A 17164-nucleotide genomic window follows, 5' to 3' on the forward strand; every position below is an offset into this window, starting at 1 on the left:
GAAACTGCAGTAGATATCAAAAAGTTCAGAGGATTCCAAAAAAGTGTAAAGAGTAAAATCACAGGGGAAAGAAGCTTGTAAACTTGCACAGAAAATTTGAAATAATATTTGCATCATGCAAAACACTTATTTTGAAATAAAAAAAAAAAAGGAGGAGCTTTTCTAGTAAGAAACCTACCCTTAGATTTTATTAGGTTGTCACTGAAGTCCTTAGGCCACTGCAAACACAGAGATATGCATGGTTACCTGTATCTGTCATAAGAAATGTGAGAAAAAAACTGTCAAAATGCATGGCTCTCTCTGTGCAGTGAAGAGTCAACTTTGGCATCATATTAGAGTTTACAGAAAAGATAGATATTACTGGATTCACTTTTTTATTCCATGCCTCAGTTTCTATCAGCCACACTGTTACGCCAGGATGTCTGCTTTTCCATCTGAAGTTATCCTGTTATGCTGGGTCATGGTCTGCTTTGGTATAGCACACTGAAGGTTTCATATCACATTATGCCATAGCTCTAGGGGGAACTACAGTAAGACAAGTATGAGATACCTTTAAAAACACATGCTGTAAGTGTGCTAAACAACAACAGTCGAATGGCAAATTTTATTTTATGAGCTGTTATTTCAAATTATTATGCCATGCATGATTTCTGGTTTCAGTGTATGATTTACTTCCATGCTGAGCCCTGCCTTGACCTCAAAAGCTTTCTTGATAATAAGAGCAAGAATCCATACACAATTGGCTTTTCTGTCCCTATGTTTCATGAGCTTGTCCTGGATACATCATACAAGCCCCTGCAGATAAATATTTTTGCCTCATATGGGCAGAGAGACATTTGATGTTCCTGAAAAAAAATTATATGCCTCTACCACAAACACTTGTATGTACGTAAGAGTACACATCCAACCCAAACTATTCTATGATTCTATGAACTGCATGCCAGTTTGACATCAATATTCCAACACACTTCTACCTGTAACAACAAGTTGATGCCCTGATAGTTTTATCCTTATGCCCACCCTGACATTTTTAACAGCATCAGCATGAGTGACTTTGAAACTGCAGTCATACTCCCTTCTCCTGCCCTACATCCCAATGACCCTGTCCTTCACTTCTGATGAAGTTCTCAACTTCAGTCCTCATGCACTCAAAATAGACTCAGGGTATAGAGATGAATGTGGTTCACCTGAACAACATCCATGTCACTTTCAATGGCAGAGTGAACAAATACAATGAAATTCACGCAAGCAGTATAGGTTGATTTAACCTCAGCTACACTTTGCTGCTGAAGCAAGGCAGACCCTGGTCTGCCTCAGGTCCCTTTAGAGCCAATGGATATTAGGGCAATTCACTTTTTAAATTAATCCATTATTTCCTCCTTGCTTTACTGTTTTTAAGTCACTTGGTAGGCACCAATCCTTTCTGAATACAGTTCCTATTCTTCTGCACATCCGGGCAGCACAGTGGGGTCATGTCTGCATTCAGCATCCAGCTGCCAAGACAGACTAACTTTTCACACATCTTCAACTTATCCCTGGTTGGAGCCTCAATGTGAGCAACCAGATCTACCACAACTCCTGAAGTTATATGTAAAGTTTGCCAGATTCTCCAAAATATTTTAACATGTCCAGGGCTGTTCATCATCTGAAAGGAGTACTACTGAGAGAGTGGGCTCCAAGGACGAGATTCAGGTCCTTCAGAAGATGCTGACAGAAACAGCCAGCAGGAGGGCACTTTTGAAGGTTGGACTCTTCAAATAAGAGATCAAACTATATCAACAAGCTAATGATTTTAGGGAAGAGACCTGACAGGCCATTTTGGAATGTCAATAGAATGCCCAATAAAACAAACATCATTTTGGTTGATTTCATTAATCTTGGCCCAAATTTTGCTTTCAAAGAGCCAGCACAATTCAGAATGGCAAGTACTTTATTCATATGACAGCATAATAAGAAAATTGCCACTCAGGCTTAGAAAATGAGCCTTTTCTATTTTCTGACATTCATTTATCCAGAGGAAATCATGCAATATCTGAAATTACATAGGCCTTATCTTGAAAAAAAATCTTATTGAATCATAGAGGCTGTCAATACAGTTTTAATCTCTGAAGAAACACTTTCTTTTCGAAAGGAGTCACATTTGCTTTTGCAAGGATAATTCTTGCAGTGACCCATAAAAATATTCCAAAGAGTTCTTTTTTATTCCAGTATCTAATGTCCTCTAAAATTATCTTACCCCTCCCTATAGCAACTTGTTAGTTCAAAGAATAGCATTTCACCTGCTATGTTAGCAAACAGTTAGAAAATGTGTGCAAGTTATCATCAACTTTTAGCAAATCAAAATTTCATTAACTACTCCTGTATGACAGCATAATAGCAGAAAACTTCTTTGAACAGTTCTATCATGAGCTGAACACCAGTCAGCAGTGTGTCGAGGTGGCCAAAAAGGTCAATAGTGTCCTGGTGTGCATCAAGAATAGTGCAGCCAGCAGGACTAGGGAAGTGACCATCCCACTGTGCTGCTGAGGCCCCACTTTGAATAGTGTTCAGTTTTGAGCCCCTCACTACAGGAAAGACATAGAGGTGCCAGAGGGAGTTCAGAGAAGGGCAATGAAGCTGGTGAGGGGTCTGGAGCACAAGTCTGATGAGGAACAGATGAGGGAACTGGGGCTGTTTAGCTTGGAGAAAAAGAGGTGGAGGGGAGACCTTATCACTCTCCACAGATACCTGAAAGGAGGTTGTAGCAAGGTGGGTATTGGTCTCTTCTCCCAAGTAGCAAGTGGTAGGACAAGAGGAAATGGTGTCAAGTTGCACCAGGGAAGGTTCAGATTGGATATTAGGAAAAATTTCTTCACAGAAAGGGTTGTGAAACGTGGGAATAGGCTGCCCATGGAAGCAGTGGAGTCACCATCCCTGAAGGTGTTTAAAAGGCATTTAGACAAGTTTCGTAGGGACATGGTTTAGTGTCAGAGTTAGGTTATGGTTGGACTCGCTGATCTTAAGGGTCTCTTCCAACCAAAATGATTCTATGATCATCTAGATACTTGAACTAGTTTTCTTGAAATGTGTATTTCTAACATTTACCTTTAAGTTACCTATAGAAGAAACCAATGCCTGTACAGAAAGAGTAATTCAAAACCAGGAAATGCATATGATGTTTAGACCAGCAATATATGTTTAAGATTGTCCTGAATAATGATGAGAACAATCTATCTTCCCTATTCTTCTGCTAATGCAGTTTTGCTTCTCATTAATTACTTGTTCAGTCTAACCCAAGCTATGCAAGCTACTTCTCTTGGAGCTAACTGTAATGTTCAGAAATTATTGTTGGTAATTACTTGCAGGTATTCGTCCTTGGTTTTCTTTTGCTCAGTTTAGCCTATTATTCCTATTTAAGCTTCTCCTTGTACTAAGTTGTTCTTGTAAAGTATGAATATAACTACAGCTACCTAGACAGTATTCATTCACACATGTTTAAGCAGCCAAAAAGTCATGCAAACCAGTGCAAACTTCTTATTCAATATGATAGTCAGTACAAGTTGCCTCACAATACTAGGGCTGATTGACTCATTCTTTATTAGATTCCTGATGACAAAAGTCCAGTTTTTGTTCATGAACCCTTCGCAAATTGGTCATGATTACTGCAGATCTATCAGTGAGTTCTTTAGTAAATTCAAATACAGATTTCAATGTACTGGTCAGTCAGAAAACAATTCACTATTGTTTGTTTTTCACTTAAAGTCATGATTGGTGGCCTGTATTACACACCATTTATGCATCAGGAAAAACAACAACATAGAGAACGCAAGTCAACAGAAAACATTCCTCAGGTACAAACTAGTAACTTGAAAACCTCCTCAGGTGAAAACATATGAAACTTCTCATGAGTAAACTGCTGGTGACCCAAACAACCAGAACTAATGGGGACACACGATCAGCAGCAGACTGCACGTTCTCAGAGTCTGTTGAAACGTTCTCAAGACCTTTTTACTAATGCTGCAGAAATACAGAGGAGTCTAAACTTCGCACATCCTTTGTTGTAATGTAAAACAATACAAAGCTATTCTTTATGACTCTGAGGAAAACAATTAAAAGGGCACATTTTAATACATCAAAAGATAAGTATCAATATAAAGTGCAGACTTTATGAGGAAAACATTTGAATCAAATGGATGCAGTTCATTAAGTCACAAAAAACAATACTCTGAAATGAGGCTGGTCATCTGAAAGGACACCATCAATGTGAACAGAATAATTTCTAAGACCAATTATATGAGTTAGAAGTTGTCTTGATAAACTAGAGGGTTTACCCTGCAATTGGAACTATGATTATATAGCACATATAATCCTTGCTAGCTTTAAAAATCGAGCTAGTGCTGCTATAGCAGTGAACTAACTGCTCATGAGCTGTAGGCATCACAAGGGACTTGTTGCACTTAATGAGGCAGTCAGTTTATATCCCTCCCTGTTCCTCCACATGTGGGGATACCAGCCTGTGCTATCACTCCATTCCAATCACAGGAGTCAACACATCTGCCTGCATTTTTATAGGTTTTATACTAGTGAAATTTCTTAACCTCTATTTTTTTTTTCCTATAACAAAAGTCAAAACAAAGAGATGAAGCACTTGCTCAGGAAACTGGGGATTATGCAAAATATAATGCAAATGGGAAAATATTTTCACAGTCTCTGTCAATTTGAATAGTCTTCTGCATTTTTGCAAGGGTAAACTTTTAATTTGCAATGATGGTCTAACGGCTTCTTGTTCTACAGTCTTTTAGATGAAACTTAGCCATCATCCTGAAGAAATGGAAAGAAGACACCTGTCATCATATCAGCTATTCAGAAATTCTGTCCCTCTCCTTCCCCGTTACAACTACAGATCCTCCTATGCAGATATATCTGCCAAACAACACCAAAAATAAGTCAACAACTACACCTTAAGTGCTTGTAAGCACCAGGTTAAACAAGAAACACTCCCTCAAAGCTATGACTGAGTTGTCAGTATGAGAAACAGACCAAGTATTACAGTCTAATTGTCCTCCATGACATCTGTATGTATCAAATACTGCTGCTGTTATCCGCTTTGCCAGCTGAAAAGGTGTGTATGATGCACCCATTTGCAGGTTTTGAGCACCATTAGTTGCCATCACTGCAAAATGAATAATAGTGCAAGACACATTTTCAGAGACAGCATACACCAGGTCAGCTATCCACTTGATTCACTCATACCTACAAGATGAAAAATTATCTGAAAGCACCACCATAAAGGTAGGCAGATCAGCCGCTATCTCAAGAACAGCTTTGTGACACTGAGGACTCTCATCAGGGAAGCTGGATCTTGGGGCTTCTTGAGTAACAGACAAAATACAGTACAACATTTCATGAACTAATCTCAGGAACAGTCTGTCTGAGATTTAGATCTTGAACTACTGATTGTTACTGAACTAAGCATGAGCCACAAGCTATTGATGAATCAATTAAGACCCAACAGACTGAGTGGTTTTAACATTTTTAAAGTCTATCTGAACAGAAGCTTGGGTCATTTTTCATCTCCTGACCTTACACAAACATGTTCAAAGTACTCAGACAGCGAGTCCTAGGAAACTGGAGAGAGTTTGGGGAAACAAGGCGTTCACAGAAAGTTAACCACTTACTGTGAAAGTGGCTGATGTTCTTCTTGTCTGCCCTTCTGCCTTTCTGTGCTGCTTTCCTTAGGACTGCCTAATTCCTCAGTTCCGTGGTTCTCTTTTTCCTTTTCTCTAAAACTTGCCCCTCTGGATTTTACTCCATGCACTACTTTCTCTCTGATCTTCCCTGCTCACCACAAATCCTTTTCTTCAGCTCTCTGCCCAAATCTCTGTATTTTTATCCTTCTGTAAAACTAGGTCATCCCTGCTGTCCATGTCCACCAGTGCTTGGTGTACATCTTGCAATTGCTGACTACCCTGCGCAGGTGCAGCCAGTCACCACAGCTGGCCCAATATCCTGGAGGAGCTGAGACACTGCCAAACCAGGGACAACCGACTTCTTGCTGACTATTGACATCTAAGGTACCACAAGCTCCCCACTTCACCACCCCTTGTCAGCTCAAAAGCATCAAAGCTGAGTCTGAGAAACATTGATCTCACCTCCAGCTGTGGCCAATACCAGATGCTTCACGGAAACAAGACACCCTGTATGGGTGAATATGCCAGAACTTGCTGTGATCAGATGGACAAATCGTACAGCTAAAAGCAGATTAAATGACTCTCTGATAAACAAGCTCCAAAAGCCAACCGTGCCTTGAAACATATTTCAGCAATATCAGCTTTGGAGAGAGGTCCCTCCTCATGGAGGAAATAAAAGACAAAAGCTTCACAAGATGTATCTGGGAAGAGAAGGATTTTGTTCATTTTGTTCAGTGATGACTTAGACCAGTGAATCCCATCTGGATTTTCATTTTGAGCCTCAAATTTATCTTCCCTGTAGCATCAATTACTGGATATGCTTCTTCAATGCTATTTCTACCACACTGTTTGTTTCCCTTCTAAACTACAAGAACATTCCTTTCTTGTTTTAGATGTCTAAACCACAAGAAGAAAATACAGTCTTCTCTCATAGCTCGTAAAGCTTATCACCTACTTCTTATCACCTCCTTCTCACATTCCTATTTCTTTATAAAAATAAGGATACCAGAGCCAAACACAGTATTACTAGCAATGAAAGATAATGTATTACTATCACTTGCATTGATTCTCTTTACTACTCTTTTCAGAACATCATGTTTTATATTTTATTTTTGGCCACTTCTGATTTGTCCTCAGAGACACCCAGGACAAACAATTGATCATGTTTTTTCATGTTGAAAATCAATCTTTTAATCCTCATTTGTCTTTAATTTGCAAGCCATGATGGCACTTCAGGTGAGCAGCTTTTTAACAGCTTAATGAGACACTATGCCAAAGGCCTTTGAAAGTCTGAATAAATCCTTTATATTAATATCCAGGGGTCAAGAGGAGTTAATTTTCCTCACCATTTTAAAAAGTGAAGTAACTTCGTTATGCATCTAATTTTCATTTAAAAATTTCAGATAACACTTCAAATAACATTTTTAAAATGCAAAAAGAATGTTGTTTCCCATACATTAAACTCTGACAGGTAACTGAGTGAGATCCATATGAACTGATACCGATATAGTACTATGTTTATACATTTGTCATTATTAATATTTCAAACATACTGTTGATTCCTCACACACACGCACTGCCAGAGAAATGTTCTTTGCTTCCTCATCTAAAATAACAGAAGATGAAATTCCTAATATTTTCCAGAAAAGAAGTTATTCTTTCCATACAAAACACCAACTATCAACTCTACAAGGTGCCACAGATCAGCTAAAGGAAGAATTAATACCTTGGTCACAGCACAACTCTCGCATCACCAGGGGCTCTCTGCCTTGCTACTTCTAGTCTAAGTTTTCAGCAACATTGTAGATTTTACAAAAAAATTATTCTTTTTCCTATCTCAGTCTGATGCACCCTTATTAAATAGAGGTGTGTCTTCTGTTACAACTTCTGTATGTCAGTCAGCCTTATTTATTTAGTTGGAACAACTATCAGACTGATGAGATTTGGTGTCCTTTCTCAGTCTCTCTCCCACAATTCCAGAAAGACACTCCACAGATTTCTGTTTCAAAGAGCTGAGTTTTGTGTTCTCCCCTTATTTATGCTCCTGTCTCTGAGACAAATGAACAAATGAGTCACAAAACCAAATTTGTTAAATGAAATGAGTAGACAAATGAAAAAGAAAAACCATCCATAAATAAGAAATCACTATAAATGCCACGATCATTTAAACTTTGGCAGCCCCTTTGAGATGTGTTTGTTGCCAGAAGGAAAGATGGAACAAAATAAAAAATTAACTAGTCTCTGTTGCTGCCGGAAAACAGATAAATTAAGTTGTGGGGTGTGTTAGCACTGACAATCATGTCACACTGACAAAACAACCACTGTCTTTTTGTAATAGTACAGTTATTGTAGTGACAAACACTCTTGCAAAAACCTTCCAAATTCTGGACTCAAGTTTTTGGTCCTTGCTTCCAGTCAATATGGGTCTGCAAGTACATTTGTATCCATAATCTAACTAAATAAATCACAAGTTTTGAAATCAAGTAACAAAATAACCTCTCAAATTTAGTTAGCTTTCTTACACTTGTAGCATTAGAAAAAAAAAAAAAATCTTAAATGGTATCAATAATCTGGTGGCTTTGTCTGCATTTGAATTGTCAGTAATTTCCATTTTTCCTTTTGAAACAATACCAGCTCCCAATTACTGTGGTGGCTGTTTCTGACCATCACCATACCTTGTTGTCTTTCATCTATCTACCTGCTGCACACCTACCCTTGAACAACTCATCATCAGCTACAAGCACCCAAAGCAGAAACCCCAGTGGTCCCCACATTATCTAAAACTGTGTATGGGAATATAGCAGAAGATTTGGCGAGGAGATTAGTTAAATGTAAATAGGTCAAGTGACTTGCACCTGTCTGTAGAGAAAGCACATACATCACACTAATTGTTTTACTGACCTTGTGTGCTTGATGAGTAGAACCTATGTGTTAGGTAACATAGTCCTGTGAGAAACTCGAGGCACCTTATCACTATGTCTGAGATTCCTGCTTTGTTGTGAGAAAGAGTGGGAGGCCGTGCCTGCCTGAAGCCTTGAAATACAGGTGAGCTCAGCAGGCCCAGTGATCTTCTTAACACGGCTGCACTTACAGGTGTCCAGCGTCCCTGCCTGTGTCACTGGGTCTTCACTCCTACCAGACAAGCACTGAGTAGCCTTGTGAGTCCTTCTCTCATCCACTCACCTGGGAGAGATCTGTAGGTGTTGAGCAGTATCTCTCCAATCAAGGGAAATTATCACCTTTCAAACTCATTTTTCTAACCCATCCTCCCAATTGAGGTGGTAGATGCCCCATCCCTGGAAACATTCAAGGTCAGGCTGGACGGTGCTTTGAGCAACCTGATCTAGTTGAAGATGTCCCTTCTCATTGCAGAAGACTTGAACTAGATGACCTCTGAAGGTGCCTTTCAAACCAAAGCATTCTATTATTCTAATTACAACACATTGGAATTAATCTCTTACATCTTCCACTGAATCCCAGTGGTTCAGTAAATCAAATTAGTATTTCCAGCGGATGCCTGACTTTTGCATCCTGCCATGCTTCTCCCTCGCTTTCCTGTTCTACCAGCAGACCACGTTACCAGATGCTCCAGAAGTCTGAGTTTCCTGCCCAGAAGCTATTTCAACACTGAATGCCCTAATCAATATCAACACATATATCCTTTAATCCAAATCACTGCTCAAAATCCATCTTTGCTGTTTTGCCTCTAAGAAGAAGAGTCAGATAATTAATGATGGCTTGAGGCACAAATGAGGCCATCTACCAACTTATGACAACAATTAAACAGTACAAATGTGTATCATCTCAAAACAGATTTATTTTATTGTCTTCTTTGTTTCTCTTTAAGGTCTCATCTTTCCTTAAATTGTGCATGTTTACACAGCACTTAGCACAGTGGGGATCCCAATCTTGACTGGGGCCCCTGAGCAACTAACATTACAAGCATTAAGTAATAATGTTACACATGCTTAATGCTGATGCAGATAACAAGGTCTTTAGAAGAACAAGAAATTTCATTACATAACATGACAAATGTGATCAGCCAAAACTGTGCTCCCATTGCTTGCATACATCATAGTATTAACTGTTTTCTTAAACATTATGGTTATTAAATCAAAGGACTAAAATCATAAATACTGGACCATATCTGCAGGCACATAAATGTGTAAGCACAGAGTACTTGTATTATCAGTCTTGTCTTCCTAATGTTTGTTTTCCTTGTAAGCAATTGTTATGTTATCACAAAAAAACTATGTTAATCCAAACAGGCATGAGCTACAAGGCTGGAAAGAGAAGGACTCATAGTTCAAGAGATAGTTTCCTTATTAAATTATGATTCCTGCTACAAAGTGGTTCAAGTGATCTCATGGTATCAGAAATCATTTGGAGGGATGAATCTCACCACTAGCACCCCATGGGCTGCCATGGCCATCTACTGTGCTCACATCCCCACTGAGCTGGTCATGCCCTGGTGCTGGAGGAACATGCCCTCAGGAGCTCAGGGAACACCTGCCCAGGATCAGTTTCCTCAGTCTCCTGCTATGAGCCACCCCTGTCACATGCGATGAATGCTTCCCTCTTTGCTTTCTTGGAAGGAGAAAAAGGAGTAACGGTGTTAAGGTGGCAGTGCTCTGCACCTATAGATCACAGCCCAAGTCAGCCTGTGCACTAGTCACTGGTAAAGTATGAAGCAGCAGTGGGAGCAGGATCTGCACTCACTCCCCTCCCTCAGCATGCTTGGCACCAGGCTGAAGGATGCTCCCTCTGCTTGCTCTCTCTTGCTTCATGGCTCTTGCAAACATGGGTGCACAAATTCAGACACAAATGCCAGCCAAGTAAGGCTTCATTTTGTATTCAAAGAGACAGAAACCTCTAAGAGTAACTCAACTTTTGGAGAACTCTCGCGTGACCATCCTACCCCACTGCTCATGGCACACTGCCAGGCTGTGGAAGGAATTGACTGATACCTCACATTTCCAAGGCTGTGGAAGGAATTGACTGATATCTCACATTTCCAGGGATTTCAAAGGTTTTATGTAGAAGAGCACCATTACTCTTTCTTCTCATTTTCTATATTTTTAAATGAAATATCCATAGCTCCTGCACTTCATTCTACACTCACTCCTGTCAGTGATTAGTCCATGTGCACCCAGGTGAGCTGAGAACAAATTTTGAGCAACCCTGCCAAGGCCATCTGAACAGTACAGACCACACATTCACCTTCTCATGAATCCTGAAATATTTAAACAGGAGTTAGTTGGTTTATCCTATTTCATTTGAAAGTGCACAGATACGGGGTTTGTCTTTGATGTTAGCTGGGGACATAATTATTATTGAGACTTTTAAGACTAATATTTATGAAGCTTAACCAGAGACATCTTCTGTCACTGAGGCTGTACCTGACATAAATTTTGTTTTGCACTGCTAGGCTCTACACAAAAGCTGAAGACTTGATGCGCAACGTTGAGATGATTTTCCTCAAACAATGAAAACAAAAGACTTCTCAAAGAAGATCAGAGACACCTCCTTTTTTTAAAGCTGATATTGATGCCTTAGAATACAGCCCAGCTACAAACAAGCAATTTTGCAAAACTATTGCAGCCAAAGAGGGGCATCTTCCTGCTGCATTTATTACAATTCGCAGCTATTATCAGTAGAGACAGGAAAGTTTTAACTGCTGAGTTGTAAACATCAGCCAACCCATTCCTCAGAATTAAAGCTCGGAAAAACAGTCATAATTACCAGTAAATTTTCTTTGCCTATTTCCTTACCAGTTGCTTAACTTTTATTATGGCACAAAGGAGAAATTACTTGATTTCACCAGTGCGTTACACACGCTTTACTGGAGCTCCTTTCTGCCTCAGGCATGGCACAAGCTTAGCTGAATTATTCTCAGGAAAGCTTTGGAAAATATTATCCTTATGATGAAAGAAGAGGTGAGGGGAGAAGTAACCAACAAGTGTGCCTAACCTTACATTATCCATCTGCAGACTCACTCAGCTGCCTGCCACGAACTGTGTCCTCAGAGCAAACTTTCAGTACTGCTGCTAGTCATGCTGCTCTCATTCACACAGCACTGATGGGCACTGCAATCATTACAAAAAGATTGTTCTGTCTTCTTTATTTTAAGCATCAGCCTTCCAGCCTTTTCACATTTCCATGGAGGAGCCTTTCCAATTTGAGGAGAGACGAGATGCTACTGCTAAGACAATCTGACAGAAACACTCAAAGGATACTAAACATCTGAGTTACACCTGGGGGACATATTAAAATATGCCAGCTACAGAAACAGACTATACTTGCTGACATGTTGCACTTCAGAAAAAAATGAATTTGATATTGCTTTTTTGATAAAAACTTGTTAGCTTAGAATGAGTAAAGGTAACGAAAACAGAGAAATTGTAACTTCTAAACCAGAACCTAACTCAAACCAAGCACCATCTGGTTCTGAAAGTAGCATCTGCTGGGAATCTCACCTACCTAATGATCTTCTGGCCCAGAGAAGTTTGGAGCACTAGGTAAAAGTGGGTTTATACCTCTCTTAGAATTGCTCCTTCCTGTGACAAATGTTACTATTTTAAGCAGTTATCTTGCAGTTCAGTTCTGTCTTGAGGTTTGACATTGCCAGCTCACAGCCAAACATCCCAACCACAGCGTTGTTAATGGTCTTGTCCTACCACAGGCACTGGAAGCTGCTCAGGGAATGTGCCAATAAATCTGGCAGGGAAGCGTTTGTGGGCAGAGAGGCACAAGTCAAATGCATAGTATTAATTTAGATTAAACTCATAAATATCACAATCCCATTCATATACTGTACATATAAGTGAATGCCATTGAAACAGTAAGATCGTCTCCTCAGACCATTCTCTGTCTACAACTCCAGTACTCCAAGAAGGACCTGTAGCCAACAATGAATGTAAAAACATAAATTAGGATACTCCAGACAGAAAAAGAACCACCTGTGCCCATGTCTGGAACAGATGTGTGCAGAAAAGGCTGTCAGAGACGCACCCCAAAAGTCAATTTAGGCAGGCAATAAGCTCCAAGCAGACTTTATTCTAACCAGAACTGTTTAGCAGAAAACCAACTAGAAATTGAGTTTATCAAAAATTATTCAGCACTCCAACAACATTATAAAACACAAATTCGGATGCCGGTAAGGAGTTCAATTAGTAAACAGCCAATTCAGACTCAAGGGATCCCAAAACTCTTGAATGATTATTCAAAAAGTGCATCTTCCCACTCATAAAAAGTGAGGACTCCCAAGGGTACCCAAAAGGTTGCTTACCAGTAAGGCAAAGTGTCTCAGTCCTCAAGGAACTTTCCTCAGATGGTGTCTCAGTCTAAGGAGAGTCTTCAACTACAGACCTGTTGCACTAAGAAAGATCAACACAGGAAGGACATCCAGCAGGTTCCAGGTATATCCTAGCTGAAGCTGAGCTGTGGCCATTTTTGGTAGAGATCTAGACACATCTCTCAATCAAGGCATTTCATTGGTCAAGGGCCCTGTCTGTCAATCAAGGGGCGTGTACATGACCATAGTGGTCCATTGATCTAGAAATCTCTGGTGCTTTCAGGCAGGGTAAAGAACTGCATCTGCTATAAAGACAAACAGAGAAATCCATGAACCTTCCCTGAGAGCTGTGAGCTTCCTTTTCTGGCAGACAGCTGGGGACTATCAAATGCTGCCCTAGAAGAAAAGCGTACAAGTTCACAAATTAGTCAATGGGGAAGCAATCCTGAACCCTGCACAGCGACCAAAGATGAGAAAATCAGCCTCTGCTGACTCTCACACTAAATTTACATGGGATGACGCTTCACCACTTGGTACCATAGCCAGGTACTTTGCAAATATACAACCTGTGACCCTTACATATATGTTCATGTTAAAAAAAAAAAAAAATCCTACCTGTCAGTCATAATTTCTCACATGTGCCTAATCAGTGTTAGTCTGGAAACTCTTGATAATTTCCTTACAGAACATACTTATTTCCAAATTCAAACACTTTGTTTCATAAAGTAAATAACTTGGACAGATGAAGAACTGTTTTACAAAGCACAACATTTTTATGTGTGCATTTTATTATCAAATTCTCATTATATAAAAAGGGTTATATTTCATAATACAGAACATTTAAGGGCTATGGCTTTGATATTATTTTTTACTGATGCAGTGGAAATAATGCTAAAGGACCATTTTTGACCTGAAGTTTGATTATTCCTACACATAAGAACAGGGAATAAAACAAATTTAATGTACTGCTTATAGTCTAGATTTCATTTTGCCACTTTCCATGAGTTTTATGACCACAGTTTTCAATTATTTTTTTTTCTCTGTCACTGATCACTGTGGAAAAAGACAAGAGGGGGAGCTGATTAAGGCTCTGTCAGGCCCTGTCACATTTAATAACAGTGGGTTCAGGCATCACTTTCTAAATCAAACAGAACCCAGCAGTTTGAGTCCTAGATGGCCTATCCTGCAAACAAACCTTTACACAGATGAACCCCTAGGACTATATGGTGTTTATGACAGATTTAGGATATAACTGACCATGATAACAGGCATGAGACAGGTAGTGGAAACATGGACTAAAGAACAAAACAAGGACAGGGGATGCTAGGAAACAGGGAAGAATCCCTCTCCCATCACTTCTCTGTAGCACTCTTAAATATCGTATGTAACAACATGAATCATAAAATAATGTAGGTAGAAGCAAAATATTTAAGTTGGTGGTCACTGTCTATTATCACTGTCAAAAGAGGTAATTGCACATAATAGAAAGACATCTTTCAAAAGGATATTACCATGCAGGGCGTAAAAGCAAGATGTTCAAGTTAGATTTTGAAATTAAATACTAGGATCTGCACTAGTTTATGTTGCCAGCGATTTCCACAAATTTCCACTGAGGACAAGTTATACCTTAAGAGAACAATTTTAGCTGCATTGACTTTGCTTTTAGGCAACCCAAACCCCTTATTTAAAATTACAGTCTTGAAGTAGTGTTAATCCTAAGGTAAATAAGATCTAGTCAGCATGCCTACTGAGTGCCTTAGGAAGTATATAGACCCTCTATGTGAGATTCCTCTCATCTCGCTTTTGTAATCTAAAACGTAGGCATATGGTTGACACTAATGGATTCCCTATAATTTAGAAAGGGGAAAGCTGATCTGTTCCCAAGGGTGATTCATTTCATCAGAAAGTAAGTGGGATAAACATCTATCTGGGATTGCCCAATCTTTCTCCACTGCTTATAAAAATAACCCTCAAGACAACCTTAAAGAAGGCACATCCAACCTCTGCACAGTTAAATTTAAAAAGAATCATTAATCTCCAAACATTTAAATGGCTGATGGCAGACGAGAAGAAACTTGCCCTCATTGTCTGCAGGTTCCACAATGTTACTGGTATGACTTTAATTCTGAAATATGATGTTCTGTGATTAAAAGATTTTCCAGCAGCCAAAGTTTCTAATACATTTCTTATTTGTAAGTTTGCTCATAAACCAGAAGAACTAAGATGTGAATGTATAGGCAGTTTTTCAAAAATATAATCAAGTGATTTTATTCATAACTTATACAACTTGGAAAGGAGTTTAAATGACACCAAAAAAGAAGACACTTATAGAAAAGTATGGGCATCCACACAAGGAATCAAAATATATTGGCATAACTCTTTGGAAAAAAATAAGTCTGAAGGAAAGATGGGAGGAATTGCAGAGCAACTCAAAGGAGATGAATGACATTTTATCACATTTGCACTCATTTTCTGAGATAACTTTAAGCTCTCAAAGACTAGAACTCCTAGTAGATGCCTCAAGAGGTTTCCTCATTATGAGTAATCTATACCCTCAAGGGATGCAGTTTTATGCACGACCTTATACAGTACTTTGAATAAAGGATATAGATGGTGTCCTCAGAATTTTATTGCTGGGTGAGAAGACAGACCTGCACATCTTCATTTTCCCAGTTTTGAGTGGAATGTAAATTAATTTTTCACACTTTCCTAGTCTAAGAATGCAAAAGGAATCTACGGTACTTCACTCAGAAATATCTTCAGTACCTGTTTATTCCTTCTTCACCACAGAAGGTAATAGCAATAAGACAGTGAAAAACTTTTACTCACTACAGTTTAAACTGTTTTAGCTCATAATCACATGTTATGCTTTCCAGTCACTTACTGCACAGTCTTTGGATTTTGGTAGAAAATGACTTCTTTTTTTTTTTTTTTCTTTTTTTTTAATGTAAGAAGAATATAAATCCATTGGACTATTTATTAGAAAAGTTATTTCAAAAACATAAGTATAAAAAATACATAAGCAGACCAGTATAAATCAGTATATTGTTTCTAGTATTGATCATTATCAAGTGTTTCCAAGGAAAAAAATTAACTACCCAAAGTGAGACCAACTATGAATCAATATGTCTCTGGATTATTTTTTTTTCCCAAAATGATTAGCCTATACCCTAAAGCACAAAGAAGATAATCTCCATTATTTTTTCTAACATGAACTTAGCTATTTTAGTTGTTTACTCAGAGAAGCAACTAATCTTCTTGGATTACAATATTTATTTCAATATTCAATATTCAGTGACAACCAGATGCTCAGATTGAGCTACATCTAGAGTGCAAAATGTATTTCCTTTTTGAAAAGCTCTCAGGGAAGTGGACTGTCACTCAGGATGCTAGAACCCATAATTTTGGCCATAAAGCATCCTTTATGAACAAAAGCAAGATAAGAAACATGCTGCAAAGCTACTCTAAAAAAAAACATTTAGTTGAATGAGAACTCCTTTATTTGGTCAAGGACTCAAGGCCAGTATGAGACAAAGATATCTTTGTGACAGCATAGACTAATTCTCACACACAACATATACACAGTCATTTTATTTATAGGCTAAAAGAAGAAAAAAAAAAAAAGCCAAAACAACATGAAAGAAATGATATGCTACAGAGAAACAAATATATCTATGTCTATGGAAGCAACACTAAGACCACTAGCACCATGTGTAAACAACATCACAGGAGAACAGGATTTTTCCCCGGTGTGTCTCTGAAAACTGTCACTTCCACATGCTTGATTAGATAAATTGCCTGCAATTGTGCTCTTTTGAATGATCTTTTACATCTAATTGTAATCCTAACAGGCCTATGTCACCATAGCCTTTACCGCTATAAATCTTACTAATGACAACATCTCTACAGCTTTTTTTTTCATACCCCAAGTACCTCATAATTGTCAGATCAGTTCATGAAGAAGTGACGAGCTATTGTTCTTCCTTGCATTCGTGAACACCTCATTAACACAAATTTAGTGCCCGTAACATTTTAATGGCTTTGATTAGGTACAGAAATCTCACTACACTGTGTAAAAGACAAAAGTGTACCATCGCTTCACAGAATTTAAGTTAATGTTCACAAATATTTAGTCATTATTTTCTTAAATGGAAACTAGAAAAAAAACTAGCAGCTTCATTAAAAGCAATCCTTTCCAGTC

At 38.7% G+C, this 17164-nt stretch overlaps 1 long non-coding RNA gene across 1 annotated transcript in view; it reads right to left on the reverse strand.

Moving 5' to 3' along the window:
* The window catches only part of LOC139827738 (uncharacterized), a 40984-nt gene extending 27902 nt beyond the window's left edge, over window positions 1-13082 (reverse strand). Inside the window, exon 1 of the long non-coding RNA XR_011738658.1 lies at window positions 12958-13082. This is a non-coding gene — a long non-coding RNA (uncharacterized lncRNA). The remainder of the gene's footprint in view (window positions 1-12957) is intronic.
* Window positions 13083-17164: the final 4082 nt, after the last annotated feature.

Source organism: Patagioenas fasciata, chromosome 3 (assembly GCF_037038585.1).
Source record: "Patagioenas fasciata isolate bPatFas1 chromosome 3, bPatFas1.hap1, whole genome shotgun sequence".
NCBI lineage: Eukaryota > Metazoa > Chordata > Aves > Columbiformes > Columbidae > Patagioenas > Patagioenas fasciata.